Genomic DNA, 27,339 nt, shown 5'->3' with positions numbered 1-27,339 from the left:
AAAATCAAATATACAGTAATAAAAATATGAATTCTGCATGAATTAACTTAAAAATACAGTTCTTTGAAGTCAATAGCTCCACATGGGCTATCACGGCGCCGTAATCAACAAAACCAACAGTTCAGGCCGGCAGCACCGAAGCGGGCCAGCTACGGTGTTGGGAAGACCCGCAAACAGTACCTTTGGAATTGCAGGGTGTTGTGATCCTCGTGATGAGATCTGGAGAGTGGCGTTGTGGTGTCGGTTACACAGTCGGTGCAGGGATCGTTGGGCCCTTGAAGTTACACGCATTGCAGGTGGAAACTCTGGGCTGATGAAGTCAGGAGCACAGGCGTGGATGGCGTCGGGGCTGCGGTGCAAAGTGGGATGATGTGACAAGTGGTGCCCGCAGGTCATGGTGCAGGCAGCGGCTCAGTGACAGCATCCATTGGCGTCGGTGATGCGGTGTAAAGCGGGGCGGTGTGACGTGCGGTGTCACAAGGACACGGTGCAGGCAGCAGCGTCGTTGTTGCAAGAGCGCTGTCGTCGGTAGGTCCAAGCTGGCAGGGCGGGTCGGTGCTTCGTGAACCTCACAAGCGGTGTCCACAGGCCACGGTGCAGGCAGGGATGCCTGGTGAAGACACTGGAGTTGATGGTGCTGGCGTCAGTGGGCTGGGGCTATGGTGCGGGATGCGACAGTGCTTCATGCTCCTCACGAGCGGTGTCCACAGGCCACAGTGCAGGCAGCAGCGCCGGTGTCAACAGGGTTGGTGGCGTCGGGGATGCGCAGTCTGTGGTGTGAGCAGGTGATGCCGGAGTGTGGGGACCACAGGTCGCATTACAAGCAGTGGCTCGTCTCAGTGAAGTCGTCCGATGGCGGCATCAGTGAGACTAGGGTTGGGGTGCAAAGCGGCTCCATGCGCATCAGCAGGTCACGGAGAAGGCCAGTGGCGTTGTTGGCGGTGTTGCAGTGGTTTGTCCTCTTGAACACACAAAACACACAGTTCCCAGTGCTGCAGGTCGAGGAAACAACTGAAGTCTTTGGTGTCCCTGAGACTTCCAACAGGAGGCAAGCTCTACTCCACGCCCTTGGAGAACTTTCTCAAGCAGGATACACAGCAAAGTTCACTCTTTGCACTCTTTTTAGGTAGAAACAGCAACTGCAGGCCACTCCAGCAAACAACACAGCACAGGGACAGTACTCCTCCTCCAGCTCTTCAGCTCTTCTCCTTGGCAGACGTTCCTCTTGATTCCAGGAAGATTCTAAAAGTCAGGGGATTTGGATCTACTTATACCCCTTTCTGCCTTTGAAGTTGGCAAACTTCAAAGCAAAGTCTCAAGTGTTTGTAAGAGCCTTCCTTTTCCAGGCCAGGCCCCAGACACACACCAGGGGGTTGGAGTCTACATTGTGTGAGGGCAGGCACAGCCCTTTTACCGTGTGAGTGACCACTCTTCTCTCCTCTCTAGCTCAGATGGCCCATCATGATATGCAGGCTACACCCCAGGCCCCTTTATGGCACTGTCTCGACTGAATACACAACAGCCCAACTGTCAAACTGACCAAAACAGGGAATCCACAATCAGGCAGAGTCACAGAATGGTTTAAGCAAGAAAATGCCTACTTTCTAAAAATGGCATTTTCAAACTAACAATCTAAAAACCAACTTCACTTAGAGATGTATTTTTAAATTGTGAGTTCAGAGACCCTAAACTCCATATTTCTATCTGCGCTCAAAGGGAAGTTGCACTTTAAAGTTATTTAAAGGCAGCCCCCATGCTAACCTATGAGAGAGACAGGCCTTGCAACAGTGAAAACCGAAGTTTGCAGAATTTCACTGTTAGCACATGTAACACACATCAGTACATGCCCCACCTTTAACATACACTGCACCCTGCCAATGGAGCTACCTTGGGCCTACCCTGGGGGTGCCTTACATGAAGTAAAAGGGAAGGTTTAGGCCTGACAAGTGTGTACACTTGCCAATTCGAATTGGCAGTTTAAAACTGCACACAGAGACACTGCAGTGGCAGATCTGAGCCATGTTTATAGGGCTAATAATGTGGCACAACCAGTGCTGCAGGCCCACTAGTACCATTTTATTTACAGGCCCTGGGTACTTCTAGTGATGGGACTTACCAGTAAATCAAATATGCCAATCATGGATAAACCACTCAACAGTACAATTTACTTAGGGAGCACTTGCACTTTAGCACTGATCAACAGTGGTAAAGTGCGCAGAGACAATAAACCAGCGAAAACAGAGTCTAGTATACCATACAAACAGGAGGTCAGAAGGCAAAAAGACAGGAGAGACATGCCAAAAAGCTGCCAGGTCCAACAGTAGGCAACTGCAGAACTTTGAGTAAATTGTTTACATTTTCTGTGTTTCTAATTGGAGAGCCAGAAGAGTTCATGCAACCTCACTGTGAACATAACTGTCCAAGGTCATGGACCACACCAAAGCCGTACTATCAGTGAAAATCATCACTCTCTGCTGTTCAGAGACGCATCATGCTCTAGGAAGAACAACCACTTCAGCCACATGTGCAGAGAGCACTCCAAGAAGCCAGGAGGCTTCAGCCAAGCCTGAGGCTGTACAGACTGCATAGGCAGCTCTCGGATTTCCTCCCTGGTCTCTCAAACGAGACCCATCAACAAACAGTATGAAATCAGACTCGTCTTGAACGTCTGGCCTTGGTTTGGTGCAAAGTTCAGTGACATCTAAACAGTTATGCTCTCCTTCTCCCTCCCTCCGCTTCAGCAAGGGGTAACGGTGTAGCAGGATTCAAGGTAGTATAGCATTTCAGACTCACATTCTCTCCAGCCAGAATAACCTGCATATAGTGGGTTACATGGTTATTGGTCAAATGTTGGGTACGGGTCAACAACAATTTGACTGAGTGGGGCACGAGCACAGTATAGGGATGACTCATTACAATATTCTCATATTTCTCAATGCTTGTACCAGCAGCCACCACAGCCTTAAGGCATCCAGGGAGTGCTGCTGCTACTGGGTTAAGGTTAGCAAAAAAATAGGCCACAGGTGTCTGTGTGTTCCCATGCATATGTGTAAGCAATGTGAGAGCGCAGCCCTCCCTCTAACTGCAAAAGAAAACAAATGCTCTATGGTAATCAGGCATTGCTAGTGCTGGGGCACAACAGAGACTTTCTCTCCGCTCTAGGAAGGCAACTAAGCAATTGTTATTCCAGGGTTCTGGATCAGGCACATCCTCGTGTGTCAGCCTCTGTAAAGGCTTGGCCACTAGGGAACAGTTGGGTATCCACTGGCAACAGTAGTCCACCATCCCCAAAAACATCCTGACTTCTCCCTGAGTTGTTGAAAGATTAGTTTTCAGGACTGCTGAAATACTTTCTTATGACACCTTCCTTGCTCCTTTCTCAATGTGATGTTCAATATAATGGACCTCATTTTAACAGTACTGCAACTTGCTCAAGGACACTTTGGGCCTCATTACAAGGCTGGTGGTTTTCACATTGCCAGCCTTGCGGTGGTAGTCAGGATCACTGCTGCTGTGGCAGTCCAACCACCATATAACGTCCCTGTCGGTCAGACCACCAGGGTTCCACCAGCACCGCCAGGATCCATGGTTCCGACGGCGTGGCTGTGGCAGAGATTTTAATCTTCCAGGACAGCACTACCCTGCTGATTATGACCTCATTCTTTACCAGCCATGAAAAGGCTGGTGGAGAACAGGTGCAGTGGGGCCACAGGAGTTCCCCTGCTGAGCACCATCACAATAATCACTGTCTGCCTTGCAGACAGTGAACATTGCGAGGGTGCTGTGCACCCTAGGGGCTATAACATTGCCCTTGGCTCAATTACGTGCCGGAGACAAAACTGTAGCCTGTTTCCCCCTAGGCCGGTGGGCAGAAACTGAGGTTTCCGCCTGCCATCCTAGAGGGAAACTCCATATAGGTCTGACAGGGTGGTCGCCACGAAGTCGGTGGCTACCCTGTCAAGAGTTTGGCGGACGGGCTTTCCGTCCATCAAACTCATAATGAGGCCCTTTATGTCCATTCTCAGCCAGTGGTTCAACAGGGTAATGTTGTCCAGCCTACAAGCTTCCTGTGTATTCAATGCCACCAAAATGTCATTGATATATTGCACTAAAACTGAGTTGCAGGGCATGACTAAGGACTGAAGATTATTTTTGAGGAGCTTGTAAAAAATATAGGGGCTCTCAGTATATCCTTGTGGGACTCAGTACCATGCCAGATCATGGTTCTGAAATCAGAAGGCAAAGAGGAACTGACTGTCTTTGTACAATGGTAAGGAAATGAATGCCTGACACAAATTGATAACAGTGAACCACTCAACCTCAGATGGAATTTGGAATAAAATCACAGGTGGAATAGGTACCATGGGACAACATGAAACAACAATGGTGTTTATTTTTCTCAGGTCGTGGACAAGTCGGTACTTACTGCTAGGCTTCTGTAAGCCCATAATGGGTTTGTTACACGGATGTCCCATTATCTCCCTCAATATGCCTTGCCGTATCATGGATTCAATCACAGGAGTAATCCCTGCAATCATGTACAATCGTTTCAGGGGTCAACTTGTACTGTGGTGTGTTGGGGTACTCAACATTTGGTTTCACTTTAATGCGGATGGGCTCAATACCATTGATTACCGCATCTCTAAGATCTGGTGGTAAATATCAATATTCGTCATGGAAAACAGTGCAACATAATTTATCTCTTGCCATTTTAAAGGCAACATCCTCATCATGAGTCAGTAGTTCAACACCTCTCCGTGTGCAGTAAATGGTGCAGTTCAGTTTACACAGGAGATGTCTCCCCAAAATACTCACTGGACTAGAATCACATACCACAAATTTATGACTCTCGACAAAGGACCCTATTTTGACAGGCACTTCTTCTGTTACAGGGTTTGTCATTTGTTTGCAACTGCTGCAACTTGGATTCCTTTTCCCATGAGAAATTGGTTTGGAACCTGTGCTGTTCTAACAGTAGAGCTGGTAGCACCTGTATCGATGAGAAACAATACAGGGTGGCCATTCATCTCACCATCAACGAATGGACCACTTTCATCAACCTCTAAAACTGCGTCATGAACACAATCTTCCTCCCCTCTCAGGCACCGTCATAAGAACTTGTCAGAAACTTAATCCTCAAACACTTGAAACATAGGGAACTGTTGGAATGCACCCTGATTTTGGGAAGAATTTTGGTTCAGATTCGGAACTTGATTTAATTCAGTCGGGGGACATTTACAGTTTGCTGTGGCATCGGAACTCAAGGAACCTGTATCATCTGGGCTTGGGGCACATTACAATTTTGCATTCTTGGTCTCTGTACATTCTGTGACATTATGGGACTATTATTACCCTGGAGTTCTGTAAACCCTGGATTTTAGGGATTAGGACAACATTCCTGCTTCCAATCCCCTACTTATTGCAATAATGACAAGGATTCGTCTTTTTCAAGGCTACCACATCAGTTTCAGTACTTAGATCAGTCAGAACACCACATTCTCTACCTTGCTGTAGAGACCTGCATTCCTGTTGATATACTCCTTGCATAGGACCAACGTTTCCTACAAATGCCTGAATGTGTCCTCATCCTGTGTGCAGCTTTTATCTGCACCACCATAAATTTTTCCTTCAGTCTCTTCTTCTTTACCTCCATTTAATCACTGCAATACTTTGGGTATCTCAATATTTCATTAATTGATTTATTCTGCCAGCAAATCAAATGCTGCTGAATCATCAAACTAATCTCCATTCTCAATCCTGTTACCAAGTTAGACACAAAGGGCCAAATGTATCAAGCTCCCGGTTTGCATTCTTTAAATAGCAAATTTTAAGAAATCACTATTTAAGAAATGCAAAATGGGATGTTTCAAAATTGCGAGTCGGAAATAGCGATTTCTTAAAATTCGCAAATGCAATTTGCGAGTTGCAATTACCGAATCGTAAAAAAATGGCGAATCGGTATTTGAAAATCGCAAATTGCAAAAATGGCAAACCGGAACAGACTGATGACATTACAACCAAGAAGTGAGTCAGCCCATGCTGTTTCCAGGACACACACCCACAGGAGCAGGCAGAGAGACACAGCCCAGCACCAGGGAGGCAGCCTTGTGAGCCAGCCAGGACCAAACAGCAACATGGCCACTGATGGGAATGTGAAGGAGAAAGGTGACAGGAAGCGCAGGCTCAAATTCAGTGAGCAGGAATTGGAGGTGCTTACTGAGGAGGTGGTCAGGAACCACAACAAACTTTTTGGGAAGAACTCACTCCAGGTACCTGAAAGTGAGAAGAGTAAACTTTCGTCAGACATCCAGACCAAAATATGTGCAGTGGGGGTTGTGCAGCGCTCCGTTGAGGAGATACGCAAGCGATGGTACGACTTGCATTCCCATGCCAAAAAGAGGGAAGCCAGCAGGCTAAAGGAGGCAAGGAACACCGGAGGAGGACCACCCACCCAGACACCGTCGACACCAATGAAAGACATGGTGGAGTCCACACTGCTTCCTGAAGCTATCAGTGGTGTCACTGACATTGACACCTCAGGGACACCCAGCACCAGCAAATGTAAGGGCAGTAATGATGTCTATCCCCATATGTGCATGTACAAATGCTCCCTAGAAAATAGCTATTAGCTTGATGCAGTGTGATAAGTAGCCCATGCCACATCTTACATACAACGCAACGATGCCTTATGGGAGTGGCAGTCCACACCCCTTTAGGTTGTGGTTTTATCTCATATAAGACAGTCCTCAAATTTTCAATGATTCTCAAATTAAATACACCATAGCGTGGAAACATCAATGCACCTTCTTTCTCTGTGATCTTATGCGAATAGTTCAGCCAAATGCATGTGCGAAGGCCCACATTTACAGTCATATAATGACCTGATGAATCTTTGGGTGGTGCCTCTTCCCCTCTCAAACAGGTATTTTCACATCTTCCCTCACTAGATCTCGTAAAGCCTTAAGACATTTCATTTTTCAATGATCACAGTTGGAAATCCATTTCAAATCAGGCTTAACCCACTGTTCTCATTCGACAATATTGGCCAATAGCAGTGTGATACTCTATGACGTAGACATTGAATAAAATCGCAACTCAACACCAACCGACCAATATCAGGGTGGCACACTGTAATGTCAATCCCACTCGTCACAGCGGCTCATCCTCTTTTACATTTTTTCACAAACTCACTCTTCTCAATAATAAACATGCATAACAAAACGCAAAGCGATTTCAACATATAACCTTGTCTGCTCCACCAAAAAGAATTAAAGTACTCAATCACTTGAGAAATGGACTGAAGTAACACTTTCCAACCCACTCTGACTTATACTCGAATGAGACCTTGACCAGTGGGGAATCACCCAGATTAGTGTAGCTTCTCCCTGTGCACTAGGAATTCACCACACCTACCACACCTTACTCTCACCCAGAGTTAAATGTCCCTATCTCAATTGTGCTGTCAACAATGTCTCACAATAAGCACTACAAAACTTTGCAGACAATTACAACATGGTGTCTTCTACACAAATAACTTTTAACTATCACGGAAGCTTAGGCTGCGTCGAGCCCAATAACAACTTCAGCCTCTCTGCATCAATCGCCATACTCACACAACAACTTAAAATGTTACCGCATCACAATACACGACCTTCGAGAAACACTGCAAGCTAGACATTAGCAGTTGCAACACAGGACTCTAATAGTCACTTGCCGCTGTTACACCTCACCTTGAAATGCTTGAACTTCATCAATCCTCTAACTCGAACCATGGTCTTGGGGACTTGGGGCAAGTTTAGAATGGGGCACTCTAACTCCCTGCCCTGCTCCAGTAACTTACCATCCTACAAGCTACCATCTGTGGGAGCAGGAATGGAATCGGACAGTGGTCTCCATCTGATGGACTTTGCAGTAGACTGGGAGTCAAAGGAGTTAGCCACAGATTTACAGTTTAAAAATCGTAAAGCCTGTTCCTGTTGTGCCACACAATGAAAATCAGGAACCAATATGAAAAATGTAGTAGGTTTATTATAAATTAGTAATTGATGAAACACCAGAATAAATTCAATCTCAGTAGCATAATACAATCAGAAATTACAGTCCCAGCAATACAGTTACTCAGAAACAGAAATTGACATTCCTTAAAGGAATTCGGATTGCTCCTTCTAAACACAAATGGATTTAGGACTGCTTAGTTCTGATTTAGATGGAAACATTCAAGCTAAAGGGCCACAAGGTGTTCGGGAATGAAGCAAGGTCAGCTTCATAAAGACTGCAGTAGAAGTCTTTGAAAAAACAGAGCCTGTGTCAGCGTGAAGCTATGCACTGCGAGGGCAACAAAAAAGTGAAGAGTGCCCCAGTGGCTGTTTTGAAAATCACATCCAGAATATTGGTGTGCATATATTTTTACTTCTAGGGACTGCCTTTTATGCAGCAAGCATCCCAGTTTGTGAGAATTGTATCTCATTTATTTTTAAACAAAAATGTGGTGTGGTTTTCCTGATCATCTATCACAATCCCTTTTAATTATTGAAGTTTTGGGTGCTTGCTTCAAGCTACCAAGGTCACTTTGTTTTTCTTTTCATGAACCGGTTTACCTGTAGGTGTTTAAAAAAAATGTACTTTGTGGAAGGTCAGCCGTAGCTCAATTCAAGATTGTGGCCTCTTTCCTTCACGATTTAACTATCATATGGCAGATTAGTATAAACAAATAAGAGCAGGATCTGTTTCTTGGCTCACCCTATTGCTTTGTTACTAAACTCTCTTCATGTTTTCAACATTATACAGTCTCATAAGACAGACTGGCTAGGACTCGCATACAAATCACAAATGACGCAACAAAACTATCTCTGACAACAGAGCAACAAGGCACATTGCACCAGACTCTGAAGCATGAAGTAAGTTACCACACCTCAAAACAAATGCCCGGTTATAAAGATGTCTTAGGGGCTGAAGCACTCACTATTCCGTTCCCACAAAGAACTATGGGGCATAGTTATACTCTGCGCCAGATTTGCGTCGTTTTTTTTTACGCAAATCCGACGCAAAGCTAACTCCATATTTATACTTTGGCGTTAGACCCGTCTAGCGCCAAAGATCTTGGAGTTTGCATCATTTTTTAGCGTGGACACCTACCTTGCGTTAATGATATGCAAGGTAGGCGTTCCCTTCTAAAAAATGACTCTAAGGCATGTGCGCCTTATTTAAACTCCCGTGCAAAAATGACGCAAGGGAGTGGGCGGGCCTTAAAAAATTACATCCAGCCGCTTTTGCGTCATTTTTTAACGCCTGGTCATGGCAGGTGTTAAGGGACCTGTGGGCTCGGAAGGAGCCCAGAGGTGCCCTCCCATGCCCCCAGGGACACCCACTGCCACCCTTGCCCACCCCAGGAGGACGCCCAAGGATGGAGGGACCCATCCCAGGGAACTTAAGGTAAGTTCAGGTAAGTATTTTTTTTTTTTTTTTTTGTGGCATAGGGGGGTCTGATTTGTGCCCCCCTACATGCCACTATGCCCAATGGCCATGCCCAGGGGACATAAGTCCCCTGGGCATGGCCATTGGGCAAGGGGGCATGACTCCTGTCTTTGCTAAGACAGGAGTCATTTCAATGGGGGTTGGGCGTAAAACAAAATGGCGCAAATCGGGTTGAGGCCTGAATTTTGCCTCAGACCTGACTTGCCCCATTTTTTGACGCCCAAGCTCCATTTTCCCCTACGCCGGCACTGCCTGGTGTGAGTCATTTTGTTTGACGCACACCAGTCCGCAGCGCCGGCTAACGTCATCCAATAAATAAGGCACCCGCATGGCGCTTTGGAATGGCGTTAGCCGGCGTTAAAGTTTTTGACGCACAACTGCGTTGGCGCAGTTGTGCGTCAAAAAGTATAAATATGGGCCTATGTACGCAGAACTCAACTCTCCTAGGTATAAAACATGCACAATTTGGGGAAGTATGACTAACATCTATCTTGAGGGTATAGCTGTTTCTTTGTGCATTTATTATTTCAGTACTCAAAGCGGAAAAAGAACGTAACAAGTAACATTCTACATCAGTCAATAAATACAAAAAATCATAGCGCCAGCCCAGAACAAACCTAAGGCCTGTTTGCGAGTTTGGCGTTCTTACCGCCATTCTGCTGCGTGGCGGCCCCAAGTACTCAGTGGAGTTGGCAGTCTCTTGTCCATCATATGTAGATGGCACCGCTGACCCAGCAGCGGTGTTCCTGATGGCGGGGACCAGCGCAAGACATGGTGAGCAATTCAAGAAATATTTTTTCATATGTCATGCAGGTGTGTACATTTTGAGTAAATAAGTGCAAAATGGACACATATGCATGTCAAGTAAAAAAATACCTTGTACAAGTACTTTTTCCATTGGTGAAGTCCGAACAATAAGTGCCCAGTCCAGTCAATTGGAGAAAAGTGTGAAACGTACTTACCTGGATTTCGGCCACCACTGGGTCATGTTTTTTCGGGTCAAGTTGCTGCTGTGAAGAGGGCCCTGGATGAAGGGGTCCACGTCGGAAAATGAAGGGAAGAGAAGGAAATGGATGAGCTTGCACCCCATTTCCTTCTATTCCGCTGTCTTGAATCAGGCGTTCTTCCCGCCACAGTCGGCTTGACGGAAAAGCACTTCATAATCTGGATGTTGGGAACCTTGTCTGTACGGCCTCTGACAGCTGCTTTCCCCATGCCGCCATCCAGCTGGTCATCAAATGGCTTGCGGAGTCGGCTGGACTCAGGCAGTCTCTTGTTCAGCAACCCGCCAACATCGTAATTCAGCGGGCAGACCGCCACGTTGTTGGATGGGGAATTCAATGCTGTTTCGATGGCAGTGCCCTTTTAGCCAAACTCGTATTCAGGCCCTAAGTCATCCTGTAAAAATGGATGCAATGCATTGTCCAGAAGAAATATTATTTAATTTGATACTTGTTTGCTCCCAAGTTTTATCCAATTGTAAAGAACACTTGGGAGCGAAATTCAAATCTAAAAGATATGTTTCATAGTGCTGTGCAACAAAGGCAAATGTCATAATTCCCAGATACCTTGTGTAAATCAGACAATATAAAAGACCCTCAACAGTCCTTTGTATTTGTCTGAACCACAACACATAGAAGGCACATAATGTACTGTCTGCACTAACATAGCTCTCCACTCAGCAGTGCAAATGATATGTATCCGTCATAGATATCTTGCTAACTCTAAAAAATGTAGAAGACATTCATGAGTCCTTGGGGTCTGCAAACAGGATTAATACATAAGGCACAAACCAAAGCACTCCTCACCTAACATTAGCGACTATGGATCCAAAGTCATCTTTCACACGAATACCTTAACTCACACCCAGAGGTCCACATGTACAGCATTCCAAAATGTTACCACAGACTTGGCCAGGGCCGGGCTGGGAGACAAAAAAGCCCCAGCAGAGATGTTTGAACCAGCCCTGCTCCATTTTTCTCTCTTACTTTTCATTAATTTACATTTCTCCCCTTCTCTCTCTCCCTTGCTCCTTTTGCCACCACTGTACTTGCTGCAATGAACCCCAGGGAGCTCGAAACAGAGGACGTCACTGACAACCTTCAAAACCTGACCTCCAATGACAGTAAAACTCTACCACATGACTTTGCACACACCCATCTCAACAGTGTACAATGCGCACACCTGGACTCCTACAACAAGGTTTGTCTGTTTATTTTTGTTGGCAGGTGTTCTAGTACCATTTGAATTCTGTCACATACAAAAAGGATCATATATGGAGTGTGATAACCATGTGGCTAGGGGCCAGCCTGGTGGTTTGGTCCTCACTTCCAGCATTCTTCAATGGAGACCACCGTGGCATGTCATAGGCAAAGGCTTTCCTAGAAAGTTTGAGCTTTGGTAGATTCCTGAATATGTGGCCAATGAGTTCGACTCTGACTTGGCTGTCCACAACGTTCAAGGTAGTGGACACAGTAGTAGTAGTTTTTTTATATTTTTGGCAGGCAAAGGTGGGGGTGCGTAACAGGTGTGAAAGTGCTGACCAGAGGTTTTGAATGAAAATGAGAATGTAGCCAGTTTCTATAAATATTATGTATCTTTACTCCTGTAGGATGATGTAGAGTTTCTATGAAACTATATTAGCATCAACTGTGAGCCAATGGAGCACTTTCAGAGCTCATTTTCTTTGGTAAAATCAGGCACATCAAAGCAGTTGGATTTAGGATTTTTCTGGGATAGTGTACCTTATTATGGTCAATTCACTTTTCAGAGTGTGGGTGTGAAGCCCAATGGAAAAATCAGAAAGTGCTTAGCCACACGAGATTGTACCAAATGCTTTGTATATAAAAAGGCATATGCTTCCCAACATCAATGAGATCATGTCCACCTTGGGATCTGCCAAATGCATATATCATCAGATTATATTGCATCCATCTTCTAAGTATTTGATATACTTTATATTTCCAGATGGTGCCCTAAAGCTTTTATGAATGCCTTTTTTCCCCGCTCCTGCATCAATGATTTTTTAATAGATGCTGTAGTGGCTGTTTGAAGGTGTTGAACACATTAGATATTTCCAAGATGATATTTTGACACGGGGAAGAGATAAGAAAGAATACAATGAGGGTTTTAGGAACGTGGTGAGGGTTTTGAAGAGGACAGTTTGACTGTGGGTGTGGATACATGCACATTTGCTATAACTGTGGTGGATAATCTGGGACACAAAGTTATGAATGATGGCATCAAACATAAGTTAAGATAGTTTGAAACCATAGAGTAAGCATCTGGTATCTAAAATAAAGAATAACTGCGCTCATTTTTAGGAACAGCTGATTACTATTTGGAGTTTGTTAATCATTCTGCATATAGGACCAATGTGGAATGTGGAAAAACATTTTGCAGGATGAAGAAGTGTACTGTGGAATCCCTGAACGTAAAGCACTTTGATGCAAAGGACAATACAATTATTGTAACTGATACCAGCCCATATGGTTTGGGAGAGATGATGATGAAGAAGAGGAATAGGCATAAAAAGATTATTGTGTATACAACAAGGAGACTTAAGGGAGCTGAAAGTTCTGATACTACATTGATAAAGAAGTCCTGGTATGCTTGTGGATAGTGAAACACTTCAAGGCATCTGTGTGAGGCGCGAATATGAATCGAGACTGGTCCAAAAATCACTACTGTAGGAATTTTGTATGAAGGTGGTGTTAAGGCCACACCCTATTTGGAAAAAAGGATTTATTATCTGTGAGAGTTTACTTTTGAGATAAAATAGGTACCAGGATATTGCATAATTAACCAGTTTGTTTGTCCCATTTGCTGCAAGAGGTCTTCTACAGAGAATGTGAAAGTGTGGGAGACTAGTTGGTAGATGGTGCGGAAGAGCTTTGTTAGAGTTCTACCCTGAGGATGAATGGAAGGAGGGTGTTGGGCAAGATGGCAAATTAAAATGGATTGTGGAGCATATTAGGAATGATTGGATAGTGGAATATGAAAATAGAGTCCTATGGCCGATTTCAATGTAGTTTGCACTGACTTGAATGTGATGGAAGAAATTGTTTGTTGGGGTGGCAAACTAGTTGTGTCTGCATGTGAAAGGAGCTTCTGAACAAAGGGTATGGTGGCATGTCTGCCATGAAGTGGCACGTGAGAAGTGAATTTTGGTGGCCAGGCCTGGACAGACCGATAGAAATGTTTGCTAGAAATTGTGCTCTATGTTGTATAAGTGAATAATCATAGATAGCAGGAGAAACAGAATAGTTCCAAATGCAAGTTTGCCCTTAAGGTGGTTGATTACCGCTCTAAGTGACTGGAGTCAAGATTCATAAATAAAACAAAGTTGTTAAGAACCTTTTGGTAGATATCTTCACAAGAAAGGGTTGCCCGGGAGACATTGTGATGGACAATGGATTCCAATTCACTTCAAATATAATAAAGAAGTCCTGTACATCTTGTGGTATAAATCATCCTAAAACAAAATTATATCACCCTATGGAAAACGGATAGGTGGCGCATTTCCATCGAGTACTGGGAGGGTGTGCTGTGTTTACAAAGAGTATTGGCAAGGAAGTTTAAAGTGAATAATTGGATACTTGTTAAGTATGGATTCTTGTTGAAGAAAGAGGAGCCCAGATTGTCTTAGTCCAAAAGGGTGCTAAAGGCATACAGTAACAAGGTTGTGGACTGAAGAACTGTACTGCGTCGTGATAAAACGTGAAGATCATTGTTATCCTCGGCTCTTTGAGGATTTTGGTACCTCAAGAATGTTAGAAAAAATATATATACATATTTGTTTTGGGCATGTTCTACTCATGAAATGTGTTTGTTTCATGTAAGGTAATAGTAGGAATTTTCGTTTTGTGTAAAAAGGAGATGTATTACATCTTAGGAATGATATTTATGAATTCTGTATTATAACACGGAATACAGAAAGGGAAGGAAGGCAGAATTTCTTGGGGTGACAGGTGCTGCTGGACTAGGAAGGTTGATGGTTACTTCTAGGAGAGCTGAAGGCATAAATATTAAGGATAGTTCCCACACCTTGGGGCAGATTGATAACGTTTTAGAACATTGCAGCACAGCAACCGACGGTGCTGTGCTGCATTGTGCAAAGGGGAGAGTGCAGCGCAGTGCTTAATTTGTGCTTGTTGTTTACGGTGCTGAGCACCGGCACTTATTTTTGAGGGCCGGCGCTTAGTCTTCTGCCTCAAGCATTTGCTGCGAGCAAAAGACACGTTTGGGAAAGATGGAGGATGGGAAAAACGAAAAAGCGTCACAAAGGGAGAAAGTAGAAAGTTGCAGGAGTGAGCTGAAGGGGCAGGGAGTGGCTGTAAATAGACTGAAGAGGCCCGGAATGGCTTCTGGATTACGCTGCCTCAGTATTCTGTGCTTACACATTTAATTGCAGCAGAAGAGGGCTTTGGGCACCAGCACCTTTTTATTTACAAATTAAGCACTGGCGCAGAGCCATATTAAAAATGGTCTGCTGAACTTGCGCACAGTTTGCTGGGCACCACGCACAACCTTTGCACCACGATGCAGATTTGTTTGTGTGATGTCTAGAAAATGATTTGTACAAGAAGCGTACAGTTCCTGCAGAAAATCTTCTGCTTAGAGAAATTCATAAACATTCCACACATTGGATACGTGCTGTACAGAGCAGCGCACATGCAAAACGTGGACTGTTTGGAGAAATTAAAAACATTGCTCCAGGTTAGTGCCTACTTCAATGAACCATTTTTTTTTTTTTAGCAAAGCCTGCTCTGCCATTCTTAAAGGGTTTGTTTAAAAAAAACTACAGGTGCTTCCTTCGGTCTACCAAAGTCCCACTAAAGTGATTGATGCAAAGTGGTGCAAAGCGTTATTTGCATCAACAAAAGCACAGCTTTTCAAGTGCAAAAACGTTTTGTGCTGGAAAGTAAATATGCTTCCAAGGCACAGCGCCACCTTTCTGATTTTGGATAACATTGCCATGGCTTTGTCTTGGTAAATTTGCCCCCTGTGTTCGGGTCTTGAAGGATGCTTTCTCTAATCTAGTGTTGAATATAGCCTTAGCAGTTTGTAACGTTATTGTGGCGTTCTGAATTGATATCCTGTTAGATATGGTAACTAATACAGTCAGCCTTATACTTCTAAGGTGGATCAAAACATATATAAACTGTACACATGTTGACATTTGCTTTCATAATAAGAAGACAATTAACTTTAATACTACTCTTTTTCATCAAATCCTCAAGCACAAGTTTTAAGTTTATTACATCTTGAGAGTCCCATCATTATCTGTTTGTCATACAACAAAGGTGGAACGTCACCCTGACAGACATACAGGGAGTGCCAATGATCCAGCCAATATTTGATGCCAAGGAATACAGGTTAATTTAAGAGATGGATGACAATGCCACTCTTAATAGAGTAACCGCTTTATTTTCCTGGCTGAGAGAGAGACTTGGCGTACAGACGGAAACAGTGCATCATTTTTTTTCCGTGCAACAGTGAAAACTAATTATATGAGTCTACTGAAGGCTTCGGATTCCGGATTCTCTTATCTGCTTTCATTTATCAGCAGCCATGTTACAGTAAAACTATAAGCCATAGAATATGTTGCAAATCCAAAGAGTACAAAACCCATAACTCTTGAAAAACTACAGTGGTGATTTACTAAAATTTTTAACTGGGTTTGCTTCATGAAAGCGACAGAAACCAGCACAAAATATCGCGAACTGCTGCTGTCCATTACTTAACACAAAGGGATTATGACATGGGCCTTCCCATTGAAACCACCCACCCGTTTTGAAGCAAAACCCTATCTACCAAAAATGTGAGACAGGGTTTTGCTTAAAAAAATAATGCCTTTTAAAAACAGGCGTTAAAAGGAGAAATGTTGTAATTTCTCCTTTCTTTCCCTACTTTGCATGTGTGCTGCACTGTGCAGCACACATACAAAGTAGGAAAAGTTTTTAATGTTGTCGAGGCATAGTATTTTGTAGTGGAAGGGAACCGTTCCAGTACAAAACCTATGCTGGACTCACGGACACACCCTTGCAGTATGGCGCAAAGGTGTCTGCATGGCATACAGCAACTAAAATCAGCGCTAGGGCGAAGGAGGAGAGAGCCACATCTCTGTAGATATGGTGCTCTCCTGTGCCCTCCCTGTCACACAGCGCAGCATTTTTGGCTGCTTTTCTGCCTTGCCTAACAGTGTTGTAAATCTGCCCCTACAAGTTCCATGAGGCCAAACAGTTAATTAGAGAATGACTGCTTCAGTGCACATACAAACATCTCTTCCAACATAAGAACTTGCTCTTCTTTTTAGCTCAGCAGTCATGTTAAGCACTCCTTTCATGAGTTATTTGCCACTATCGCGCCATTTTATATTTTCATAATTAAAGACATACTTAGCCGGCACCCAGTAGGACCTCAGTCAGTGACGCCATTCTTTGTTTTAAAGTTTGTCCCCACTGCTCAGGTCATTCAGCTCTGCAATCCCCTCTGACTTCAGGCTCTTGTACCAATACCATTCCAACTTACCTTTGACGATCGAAGCAGGAGGGCCTGTTCCTTTCTACTGTGTGCCTCTGCCTGGCTCTGTCCGCAATGTTTTCATGCCTGTCTGAACTGCTGCAGTATTTGGACAAAATATTGAGTTGTAAATATCGGGAGACAGAAATTTCAGAAAGAAATATTATGATACAGAAATATTGCGATGCAGACGTATAGCTATTAAGAATATAATTTTTCCAGGTAAGGAACATTGTTAAGAATATTGTTGTTGTTAATATCGTTTCCAATAATATAGCTGTAAAGAATATAATTTTGTAATTATTTTATGTGTTTTATTTCATATATTAATTTTATATGTAACTATTGTTTGTATAATTTTCTATTAATTTTTGTAAATGTAGTTTGTAATTTTAAGTGATTTAGTACTTTTAAGTTAGTTGTTAGTAGTAATTTATAGTGTCATAGTGGTTGTTGGGTTGGTAGAAGGATAGTGTGGGAAGTTACTTATGTAATAACTTTTAATTGATTAATAGTTTTTAAGTACATATGTGATTCCTTTTAATTATGTATATAATGTGTTACTGATTTATGTTAGTTATATTTTAGGTGTGGGTTGCTACATTTGTATGAGGTCATGGAGAAGTTAATTAGGTAATAATTAACAATTGTTTCCTAATGTATTATTGAATAGTTAATTGATTAACAAATATGTAAATTGTGTAATAATCATATATTTTAGTCATATTTTAGGCATGGGTTGTAGGTTTGTAGTGTTGTAGGGTGGGAAGTTAAGTATTAATTAATTAACAATTAATAATTGTTAACTAAATATGTTATTGATTATCAACTATTTAAATTGTGTTATACTTAATTTCAGTTATAATTTAGGTTTGGTTTGCAAGGTTTGTAGGGGTGTAGGGTGGCAGTTTAGTCAAGTAATAATTAAATAACCATTTTTTTTTTATTGAAAATTATTTATGACAATATCCATAAATATTGTAAATTGGTTTATTGTTGTTTATGTTTTCAATTGCTGTATATATTTGTATGTTAAGTAATAATGTTTATATTTAGAGTTGTGTATTGTTTCTAAATTACTAGTGTTATTCAAATATGTAATATGTTTGAAGTGAAGTAGTTTCCCTGCTGTTGCTTGGACTGGGGTACGAATAGTAAATGTAACCCTTCCCAAGTCCACTGCTTTCCCCACTGTGGCACAAACTGGAGTGGGAATAGTAAATCTTACCCTTCCAAAGTCCAGTGCTTTCCTTGCTGTTGCACATACTGGAGTAGGAATAGTAAATTTAACCCCTCAGAAGTCCAACACTTTCCCTACGGTGGCACAGACTTGAGTGGGAATAGCAAATCTTACCCCTCTGAAGTGCAACATTTTCCCTAATGTTGCACAGTCTGGATTGGGAATAGAAAATGTAACTCCGCAAAAGTCCAACACTTTCCCTACTGTTGCTTCGACTGGATTGGGAATATTAAATTTAACCCCTACAAAATTCAAAGTTTTGCCTACTGTTTCACGTACTGGAGTGGTAATAGTAGATCTTACCTCTCCGAAGTCCAATGCTTTCCTTACTGTTGCACAGACTGGAATGGGAATAGTCGAGCTTATCGTTCTAAAATAATACTGGAGTGGGAATATTATGTGTGACCCCTCCGAATTCCTACACTTTCTCTACTGTTGCAAAAACTGGAGTGGGAATAGTATGTCTATTTTTCCCAGACTCTACTACATTTACTAATATTGGCTAAATATATTTTTATTAATATTTGTTTACAGTTTTTATTATATAGTATTTGTTTATATTCATATTTATTTTAAATGTTTATCCTTTTTTTTGTATTTTGTAATTTTATTTGCTTGGTAATTTATCTATTGCTTTGGAACCGAATTATTGATTCGATAATATTTTTTCTGTTTCGTGTAATACATACATTAAAGTGTGGTTTTTGTAGCAGTATCTTAAAAAAATAAACAAAACAATATATATATTAATAATTGTTACATTATATATGTGTGTGTGTGTGTATATATATATATATATATAAAAATACACACATGAGTGTTTATTTATGTAAGTGTATATTTACATACAGCATCAAATATTAGTGAGAGTTGTTTAATTAACTTTATATTAATGATGTATATTAAAATAATTAAGATTCACTACTTCAAGCTATATATATATTAAGAAACAATACTGTGGAATAATTTTCTAACAATATTGGCATGAAACTTTTTTTCGATATTTTTGTGCTATCTGTTATAAAGATAACAAAACAATATTTATGTAAAAAATATTTTTGACAAAATACTTGTGTTACACAATACTGTGCCAGTGGTCCCTGTTCTATATAATGCAGGGCCTGCCAGCCCTTCAGGTTCATCTTCTGAGAAGTAGCTCTGTGGATCTGCACCTGCCTGCGATCCCAGTGATCCCATCTTTTTTTTGCCCACCCTCTCCTCCATCTCACCTCCCATGGGGAAGTCCTTAGGGCGCAGTTCCTCCTTTGCCTGCCTCTACTAATAATAGTCCACCCCATTTTAGGAAGGCGTAGGGTGGTGCTAATTTTTGTCCCTCAAATGGCCACTTTAACCTTTTCAGCCAACTCCATCTTACAACACTAAGACATCCAGCGTATCCATAGCCAGGATTGCAAAAATCACTGATTTCAGCTTTTAAGATGTTGGATCAATTTATCTTACCTATGTCAGCTTTAACTCACCAAAGGACTCCCCTTTATATTTACAGAACCATCTGCGTCTGTTTTGAGGGAAAGGGGTGTTATGGTTAGGTGACAATATCAGTAACAACGTCAGATTTTGAACTGAAAAAAACAGAATTTCTGTAACTCGTGCTCTGAAGTAGCTATAACTTGCACCCTCGACCTGCACAGTATTGTTATAAAAGATTTATTTTCAGATGTCATCAGTGATGTTATCAATGCTGTCATTGAACAATGTTATATGTGAGGGTTTAATCCGTGCATGGCGAGAGTGGAAGTTATATTTTTTTCAGGGCGCAAGTTAGAATTAATTCCATTAAAAATATCTGTGAATTTCAGTGTCTTTTAGTGTACAATGTTATGTTGTCACTGACACTGTTATTTAATTATAACACCACTTTAACCTATGTTTTTGAATTTCTAAGGCTTTTTTGAATATCTAACTATAACTGTCACAATAACCTTTGTTTTTTAATATATTTCTAGTTTTTTTTTTTTAATATAAGTCACTGTCTAGATATTTAAAGCAGGCATATTAGCTTTGTCAAGGGGTGACTATATCAACATACAAGACAATCCAAATGGCTCTGTCAAGTAGTCAGGACATTCTTGCAATGTCTGTCCATGTAGATATTAACTAACTATAACTACACAGTGGCGACTGCCACTGGGTTAAAAAAAAAAACGCACACGTGGGGGCTTTTATTGGGACTTCCAAATAAGGTTGTTCCCACCAGATAATGTCACAGCTGGATTCTTCAAATGTTCTGGTCGATTTTACTTCTGAAAGTGCTGCCAACTTTTCCATCTCATCTTATTGGGCCAGATTTTTAAGACATATGAACAAAAAACATTGAAGTAGTTTAAGTCTCCTTTCATGGCATAAACACCAAAACTGTGGCATCAATGGGTCCCATGGCTGAACAAATTAAAACATTACTTTCCTTCCTTACTGATTTCTCTCCCCAGTTACCTACTGGAACTCCGGAGGCATTTCCTAGCAGGGCAAAAAATCGAATTCGAAAACAGACCCTCTGGAAAACCTACAGAGGGTGTGCTTGGGTATATTACCTAAAGCCCCTGGAGAGGAGGAAGTGAGTGTGATTAATGACAATGTAATTTCTGCCCAGGACGAATGTGGTGGGAATGTATTCCTCTGACGAGTATAATAGATGTTACAAGTGCCCTGCACAAAAAAGAGGAGACATGATGAATTGGATTCAAAAGAGCGACCATCTAACTCCAAGCTTTCCCCTGTCCTGCTTGGAGATACTTTTGATGCAAAATAAATCATGCATCCCTGCTCATCTGAGTGGACTCCATCCCTGAGAATTGCCTCATATGACCAAATCAGACTTTGGAAAACATTCTCTAAAGAAGTCCACATTAGGCTACGAGCAGAATAGATCCAGACCTACTTTTCAAGGGTAGGAAGTCCTAAAACCTGACATATGTTCCAAGACTGCTCTTTTTAATGGAAAGTTTATTAAGGACCCTAAAAAAGGGAACAGCCAGGTCTTGGAAAGTATGCTACAACAAACTTCTCCATTTTTCAGGTTCACTTTACGACCAAGGAGCAAGGCACCCATATTGACCCAGAGATTCTTTCAGCTATTTGTCTCTGGGCTAATGCTAATTACGCACTATTGTCAGACTGCTGTAGTTCAGTTCTCTTATGAATAGAACCAAAACTGGCAACAAATGAGGTAGGTACTTCTGCTGAAGGATTATTGTTCAGGAATCTTTTTGAAAAAGAGGTCGCAAAGTTGGGAAACCCAATTATATCTCTCAATAAAATTCAGGCTGCACTTAAAAAGGTCTTCCAAACTTACCTTTTCACCAGTGCTAGCAGAGGCATGGTTTGCTCTGTTAACCATTAGTCCTACCAGGCCCTATTCTGAGGAAATCTTTGACATAGAGGCTCTGTAATGACAACTTAACAGGCAACCCTTTCTTCCTATGAAGAGGTCAGAGCTATGGGGATCGATTTGTGTGTGGAGGCTTCCCTAGAGGATTCCTTACTATGTTATTTCAATGTAAGCTACTATATGCTTTTCCCTCTGGATCTACGAGGGAGAATATCTCTCACTATTTGCACAACTGGAAGCCAATCACACTTTCTACATGACTTCTTTAACAGGGCTGGGTTTCCATCTCAAATTTTATTCAACTCCTAGCCAAAATAATTCCCCAAAAAAGATCCTCTCCTCAGTGCAGAAAACAATTATAGCTCAAGAGGTTTCTTTACTGATTTAAAAACAAACTCTCAGACTGGGTTCCTCTCATCCTAATAGTTTATTCAGCAATATTTACTTTGTGTACAAAAATGTCAAAGGCTTCTGCCAGGTGATTGACCTAAAATAGTTTAATAGTTGGATCCCTTACAGACATTTCAAAATGGAAGGAATCCATCTTCTGCGGGACTTCCTAGGAGAAGGTTAATTCTTGGTCTGGGTGGACATCAATGATGCCTATTTAGTAGTTTAGTTTTTCTTGTGCATCACCATTTCCTTCAAATTTCAATGGAGACAGATAACCTACACGTTTTTGGCACTACCATTTGAAACCTGTTCACTTTCTTGGTGTTTCACCGATTTACTGAAGCAGGTTGTAGAATTTTTTAGAGCATGCTGTATTTGTTTGATCATTTATCGATATAATATGCTACTTATGTCTCAAGATCTCTTCCATCTTGAACAGCAACTGGACATGACAATCTCTCTTCTTTAGAAACTAGATTTTGTGGTCAACCAAGATAAATCAAATCTAAACCCTTCCAATCAGATTAACTTTTTGGGGCTTGACATAGACTCTATTTCAACATCCCTTGCCTTACTAATTCAAAAGATTTGCACAGTAAGGAAGTAGATTTGCAATGTCTTGCAAAAGATAAGATCACTCTCTGGTGGGTAGCCAGACTGATTTGCCCTCTAGCCTCCTTCATTCACATGATTTTTCCAGGACCATCACACTACATTGCCTTTCAAAGATTAAAAACTGCCTCTCATAATCAGACCAGATCTAATTGTCAATAGAGGTATATCAAGAACTTTAGTGGTGATTCAATCACAAAGAGGCATGGAACGGGAGGGCCTTTTATCGGTTTGGTTCTGGACGGGGTGACTGAATCGGATGTCAGCCATTTTAACAAGCGTATGAAATGTGGCAGAGTAATGACAGGAGGCATATGGTTTGAGGAGGAGTTATCTCTCCACATCAACTGCCTCAAACTCCTTGCCGAATCCTTTGCAATCAGTTCCTTGTCTCCAAAGAGGAATTATTGTTGTATCTTTTAAAAAATAGACAATGTTTCGACAGACCAGTATGTCAACCATCTGAGGGTAATGAAGTCTTGCCTACTAGAGGAGATTGCCAAGGATTTTTGGCAGTACTTCCAGGCTCTTAACATTTCTGTCCTGGCAATGCATCTCCCAGACAAGGAGAACAGTGCAGCAAACTGAAATTCCTATGATCTCATGTACTCCAACGAGTGGAAATTGAATTTATTTTTCTGTCACAGAATAACCGAGAAATGGTGACATGTCAATTGGACCTTTTTACCATCTCACTTCATCCTCCAACTACCACTGTTTTACAGTTGGAGAGTGTCTCCATTGGCAGTGGCAATGGATGCTTTTGAGGGTAGCTGACCAGAACCGGAAGTAAGGTGTAAAAGTGATTTTAGTTTCTCCTCTGTGAAGGACTTAAAGTTGTTTCCCATTCCTCTGCAGCTATCTTCCCAACAACTCTGGATTTTTCAAACTTTCTGATTCAACTCCTAGACCCAGCAGGACAACCCCATTTATTGATCATGCAACATGAACTGCGGCGTGTGGCCTGGAGACATTCCAGCAACAAAGGGAAGTGGCAGGATTTTCCGAACAAGCTCTGAGCATCATCAATAAAGCCTGGTCCGTCTTGACTTACATGAAATGCCAATCAGCGTGGTGCACATGAATATGCTGGTACATAATGGAATTTGGATCCCATGGCAGCAGATGTAATCTTTGTGGTAAATTCCCTGACATTTGTAGTAGCTGAGGGTCTTTCTTACGGAACAGTGAATACCTATCATTCAGCAGTTTCTGCTTGTTGCATACTATTTCAGGTCACTCCATTCGTGATCATCTTTTAGTTTCCAAATTTTTGGGGGGGTATTAGATTTTTTTATGCTCCTCCACCAAGATACTCTGTTCTTTGGAATGCCTCTGTGACTGGCAATAAGCATTCATCTAACTTTCAGCATAGTTGGGTATATACTTATTTTCTTTGGTCTAGTAAAAGAGTGTCAGATATTTGGGCATTGGACCTCACATGTAGGTGCTTTACTCCAGAAAGAGCTACCTTCCTGATATCTAGGAGAACAAAATCTGCATCTACGCAGGTTTCTTTTTCAGTTTTTCCAGGAGACTGGACATTGGACAGGTCAATGAAAGTGTCACTTCTGAAACCAGATTGCCAATTCCTGGCTACTTACTTATTTCTTTTGTTTGGCCCTATTGCCAGTGGCATAACGAAACTTGAGTGCCCCACCCAGCAAAGAACATTGAACCCCTCCCCCACTCTGACTCACTCAGGCAGGTGCTGTGCTGAGGGAGGCCATTAAAGCTCCCCCCCCCCCCCGCACCACGAGGGCTGTGGGTGCCTTTGTTACGCCACTGTCCATGGCCTTGTTTCCTGCCCTATCTTTGCTCGATGGATCAGATGGATTTTGTCAAAAGCAGGCACTGCTGTTATGGGAATACATCCCAGGTAACATTCATTTTACGTGTACCCACCCCATCTAGCCCTCGTGGCTGAAGAAGCACAAACATTTTCATAAATGATGGTGCATGAAGGTAGCTCCAGGGACTAGAAAACGGACGTAAGCATGTAAGCAAACAGCAAATACAGAAGCAACTCCTATGTCCTACGAATAGGCTTGGAAACAGGGGACAGAATTTCAAAACACACTTAGGGTGACGGTTCAAGGTAGAGTCATTGGCGACTTCGCAGAAAGTCCTTGTTGTCCACTCAGATTGACATTTTGCACAATAGGGCAGTTTTCCCATGTAAAGTCACAGCTGCTCATAAGCTGTAGGTGTAGATAATAATAGAAATTGCATTATTATTATTACTATTATTATTATTATTATTATTATAATAATAATAATAATAATAATAATGATGATGCTTTGTCAGCTTTTTTGTGCAATTTTTAAAACTGTTGGAATCAGGTTTCAGCTTAGCTTCAAGGGTGTCTGGGGCTGACGACACGAATGAGCCTTCCAGCTGAGACACGATTACAGTTTCTTTGTCTTTTCCTTTCCATATAGTTTGTGACCCTGCACACGTAGCCGTCCTTGTGAAAAAAACAAGGGAACACATGTTCAACCCCAATGAAGTCCAGCATCATAGACCCTGCGAGTTGGTCTTAGTCCTTAACGTGACGCAATAAAAGTAAATGTGGCTCAGTAAACCATTGGCAAAACCCATCCAAAATATGCCTTAATGGGATTGCTCTTGCTTGCGTCAGAGGACATGACCCTTGTGACTCAAAAGATTCAACCAGTTCCCTTTCTGAAGCAACATGATCCTTTGAAGCTAAACCCCTTACAAATGTGCCTGTTTGCCAGTCAACTACCCATCCAACAACCCGGGACCTGTACAATGATCTCCAAGGAATGCTCTGCAGGGTCCATAAAGCGGAGCATAGAGTCAAGGGTTCAGGAGACTTAAGGGCAGCAGTCATTATCGCAGAGGAGTCACATCCGCCCCAAATCTCTGTTCACAAATCCATAGGCAGGCCTTGCTGCTCTAATTAGGCTGCACAGAGCTGATTTCTTCTGTCTGTGCCTGTCCTCTTGTACTGCTCCCCCCTAAGGACTGTGGAACATCTCTTGTTCCCGATATACGTTAGAGGCAGGGCAGAACTTTGACACTCATCTCTTTTCTCCTGAGCATCCCACCACTACCAAAAACTTACCATGATAGCACTTGTGTGGTTATATTTACAAACATTGGGGCATATTTATGATAGGTGCTGCTTTGCTCTTGCACCCTGCAACATGGTGCATGTGCTATGCAACTCGAATATGCGATTTATCAAGCCACGCAAGGCCACCTTGTGTGGCCCTGAGCTGCTTGATAAATCCAGAGTAATGCAACGCAGTGCAAATCACTGTGTTGTCTAACTCTGCCCCAGGGAGGCGTTCCATGGGTGTTCCCATGGAAAGCCCATTGATTTTTACGCTTTTCCAGATTTACAAAAGTGGTAGACCTGAGAATGCCCTAAAATGCCACCCCTCCCTAGGTGCCCCTTCCTGCACAAAAACAATTGTCCTTACAACCCAGGCACCCTTGCACCATGCTGCAATGGTGACTGCATTAGTGCTAGGCAGTCAAAATTGTGCCAGCGCAGGGAAAACCCTTGTACCCTTCTACAAAAAACGAGGCAAGATTGGCTACTTATCTGTATTAAACCTTGTTGATCCCCTAGTCCTTCATGCAGTAGCAACTGGCAAGTACCATGATTGGAGGGGTGGGCAAATGGGTGAATACATACATGTAATTAAATACATAAATGAAATAAATAAAAAGGTACTCACCATGCTTTCTGCCAACACGTCCTCTTCACTCCGATCCTCTTCTTCTCCTGATGTCATGTCCAGGACCCCAGGTAACTCACATAACCAATCCTGGCGCTGCTCTCATGCTGTTAACCAGCATGAGAGCAGTGCCAGGATTAAAGAGAGTGGCCTCTCTTGATGCTTTCGACGACACTGGAGGCCTGTGCACGCTCTCAACCCAGCTGTCTCAATGGTCTGTAGTTTTTCTTTTTCATTTCCTAGTAAAATGCTTTTCATTTTAAAATTTCTTCAAGTTGGATTTGTAATAATACTTTTTGTTTGTTAAGATTTCTCTATTTTCAAATAATGCAAATCTGGCATGCTTATTGGGTTCTCACTCAGGTATAAGAAAGAGGATGCAATTGCTACCTTTGGTTGATGACAGCGGACTAGTTTGCAGTTTCTATTATTTAACCAATCGAAATAATATTTTAAAAAGTAACTACTTTCGTTTTGGCTTTTAATATGTTAGTATCTGATTGTGCGTGTATCAACTATTGTTCATTACAATTTGGAGGTTCAACTTTTCAATAAAGTTTATTTTGTAAATGTGCCGATCCCCATTATCTGGGTCAAAGGCAGTGTGATCTGAGTTTCTGATAAGACTTCATGGGCATGTGATATCGCTTGTGCTACACCCAGTGTTTAATTTGTAACAAAAAATTATAAGTAACTGGGCCCAAGATATTTCTTAGAAGGTCACTGCAGCTTACAAGATCCACTATTGGAACCAGTTCTGCCAAATGCCAGTGCTGATGCTGCCTACTAAGATCACTCTCCTACACATGTGACAATTTGAACTATTCAGAGTTACCCACACCCGTAAGAAATGCCTAGACGTGTTGGTAGAACTCCCTTTCTAATGTATATTGAATTGTCTGAAGAGACAACATGTAGACTGTCGCATATGTGTGCTGGTGTTAAGGAAGAAGTGCTGGTGCCCAGCACCGGTAAACACCAGCACAAATGAAGCACAGACTATGCCTATGATTTTGGTGAACCTGTTACGGTA

This window comes from Pleurodeles waltl, chromosome 9 (genome assembly GCF_031143425.1).
Source record: "Pleurodeles waltl isolate 20211129_DDA chromosome 9, aPleWal1.hap1.20221129, whole genome shotgun sequence".
Taxonomy (NCBI): domain Eukaryota; kingdom Metazoa; phylum Chordata; class Amphibia; order Caudata; family Salamandridae; genus Pleurodeles; species Pleurodeles waltl.
Note: the sequence above shows the minus strand (reverse complement) of the source record.